This window comes from Oncorhynchus gorbuscha, unplaced genomic scaffold, assembly GCF_021184085.1.
Source record: "Oncorhynchus gorbuscha isolate QuinsamMale2020 ecotype Even-year unplaced genomic scaffold, OgorEven_v1.0 Un_scaffold_2615, whole genome shotgun sequence".
Classification (NCBI taxonomy): domain Eukaryota; kingdom Metazoa; phylum Chordata; class Actinopteri; order Salmoniformes; family Salmonidae; genus Oncorhynchus; species Oncorhynchus gorbuscha.
The window spans coordinates 7,148-10,068 of record NW_025747077.1 but is presented as its reverse complement, the minus strand read 5'-3'; the positions used below and the strand labels follow the sequence as shown (position 1 = coordinate 10,068).

General features: G+C 40.0%; 2 long non-coding RNA genes across 3 annotated transcripts; both read left to right on the top strand.

Moving 5' to 3' along the window:
• The first annotated feature begins 260 nt into the window (after nt 1–260).
• Nucleotides 261–1,154, top strand: LOC124026123. 2 transcript variants are annotated; one of them, XR_006837262.1, is made up of 3 exons: nt 261–598; nt 752–859; nt 960–1,154. It is a non-coding gene; the product is annotated as an uncharacterized LOC124026123 (long non-coding RNA). The 2 variants fall into 2 exon arrangements; XR_006837263.1 differs by having other exon boundaries at nt 563–598; nt 772–859.
• Nucleotides 1,155–1,610: 456 nt separating this feature from the next.
• Nucleotides 1,611–2,242, top strand: LOC124026121. The gene is made up of 2 exons (XR_006837261.1): nt 1,611–1,676; nt 1,803–2,242. It is a non-coding gene; the product is annotated as an uncharacterized LOC124026121 (long non-coding RNA).
• The last annotated feature ends 679 nt before the right edge of the window (nt 2,243–2,921 follow it).

The following is a 2,921-nucleotide window of genomic DNA, read 5'->3' as shown; positions in this document are numbered from 1 at the left end:
ACGCGTGCATGTTTAAATATGTGCCCCCGCCCCGTCCCCCCTGTTCGTGTGGTCATGTGTTAGAAGGTTGTTTGAACTTTTGTGACCCATGCTCCCCTCCTCCCCAGTTTTATCTCCCTTACGGTTGTTATCATTACGTTTTATTAAAGTTTGTAATAATGTACAAAGACCTGCATCCAAGGTTTATTTTTTATTTTTACATAAAACAGAACTCTTAGCTGTAGAGAAACGTTTGAAACCAAGGTGTGCACTATCACGCATAAGGCATGTCGAGATATCAACAGAACAGCGGGGTTAAACATAGATATCCCTAATCTGCGGCCCCCACACAAACCGTTTGCAGACAGAATGTCACGACAACCCCATCCTGTTGTTTGAATTCACAGCATGTGTTCTCTAAACCAGGCATACATCTCTCAAAAAAAACTCATTCCGAACTTTTAGATAGTTAGGGACAGAACTATTTTTTAACGTTGTCAGTATTGCTTTAGCGCAAACATAAAGGCCCAGAATATTGAGCTGCACGGACATATTAAAATAATAATAATAATAATAATATTCGGAATAAGGGAATCTCGCATAATGGATATTTCTGGCGGTGAGTAAATGAAAAGAACTTATATTTTAAGATTTGTTTGAATAGAAATAGTACCCCCTAGTTATTTGGGTATTTCAGGTCAAAAGCCCAATATATGTTAAAAAAAAGTGTAGATATAGCGTATAACTGTTAACATTGTCTAATGGAATCTAGGATCCCCGACATTTATGCAGATTTTACGAGAGTTGCCGGATCTGGAACATGATGGGGGTTCGCAGGAGCAAAATTCTGGCAGACAATCACCAACGGCCTTTTTTCGTTGTAAGTCCTTATAATTAAACACATACCCAAGAAATATTTATATATAAACATTTTAAAAATAGGTTGTACTATTTATTTTAACTATTTTATGTATTTACAGCCGACATACAGCCCGTTGTGATAAAGGATGTGTTATGGACATCTGACACGCAGGACTTTGATGCAATTCTACCGTTCTGTACGAGCGCTTTTTCAAACTCACCGCAAATCCAGGGAACATTGACCCCCTCCAGACATACTCAAGACCCCAACAACCAACTAGTAACGTTGACCCAAGTACACTGCTCAGAATCAAGCCCCCCCCCGAAAACTACTGTTGGGCCGGGAACTTGCTGCTTCACGAGCCGGCGCTCCAGGGGCAAGGTATGGGACCATTATAAAGTTTTGTTATTAGTTATAAGCCTTTTTACATTTACATTTACATTTAAGTCATTTAGCAGACGCTCTTATCCAGAGCGACTTACAAATTGGTGCATTCACCTTATGACATCCAGTGGGACAGTCACTTAACAATAGTGCATCTAAAACTTAGGGGGGTGGGGTGAGAGGGATTACTTAACCTATCCTAGGTATTCCTTAAAGAGGTGGGGTTTCAGGTGTCTCCGGAAGGTGGTGATTGACTCCGCTGTCCTGGCGTCGTGAGGGTTAGTTATAGATCTAGTTATAGATCTGTTGATAACCTATGTTAAAACAAGGACAAATAATGTTTTTTCAGACTGCCCGGAGACAGACCCAGCAATTCTGGAACGCTCGATGGAAAAAGTCACACACCCCCCGGTTTCGGCGATTCGTCACAACAAGCGCCAAAAAAGCCGAGGTATTTTAAATATGTATTGTTAATATATATTATTATAACGGAAAGGTATTTGACATTTGTATGTAGCTAACATAGATATAAAAAAATATCTAATAACGTAATTATGTATGTATTATTTTAATTCAGACTCCGCACCGGTGAAAAACGGCACAGACGACCACATAAATCTAGAGCTGGGGGATTCCGGCGCACCGCGCATTCAGAATGGAACACCCAAGAGACCTGTTTTTAACGACATTTCGGATGTTGATGATCAGCTATTCAGTGATGCGGCCAACCTTGTAGACCCAGTCAATTCTACGGCCTCAGTACCGGCAGCCGAACAAGAAAGGTTTTTCACATTATTTTCCAGGGCTTTGAAATCGAGGAATGTTTTGCTATACAAACGACTGGGGGATTTAATTGAGAGACAGTACAGAGACGATATGTTATTCTGGCATAGAACAATTCCACGCATGTTAAACAGCAACCCCATTAAAAAACGCAAATACAGACGCTAAAAGCATACATGTAACAACAACCATTACAGAAAAAAATAAAATAATAAATAAATTAAAATAAAATAACGAACACTTAATTATCCAAAAATGGCAGAACTAACGCAACACGGGGAGACAGTTGAAAGCCTCTTATCGCAGATTCCAGACGAACTCCTAGAAGGTATAAGACATATGAACGATTCAGGAACGTTAGATGAAAGTATATTAACACAGATTCCCGCCGAACTCTTAGAAATGATTAATCGTATGAACCAGTCAGGGGGGGTTGAGGAAAACATGTTATCCCAGATTCCCGAAGCCCTCATAACCTTAATTAATCGTATTAACGAAAGTCAGACAATTTCACCCCCGACAACACCAACAACGATAGAACAACCAGTAAAGCCCAGCTCCATAGAGTCTGAAATGCCACAAGATGTTTTTGGGGAATTGGACAATTGTCTAATAAATCTGGCGGCAGATGTTCTTGATAGACGTGTCAGGGTTGTGTACAGGAATAAATTCAACAATACAGAGATTCGACAGTTTTTCAATTTCCTATGTGTGAATCAGAATCTTGACTATGCTGTATTTTACATGCTGATCATGGACACTCTGAATGACCTGTTAGAAACAGCAAGAGATTATGGCGAACCTCACGATGTCTTACAGTTGGAAATACGTGGAGATAGCCTGCATAATTCAGTATCTCTTATTTTACCAATGGCGATGCAGATCTTGAACAATTTACAGCGCTGGTAGAACG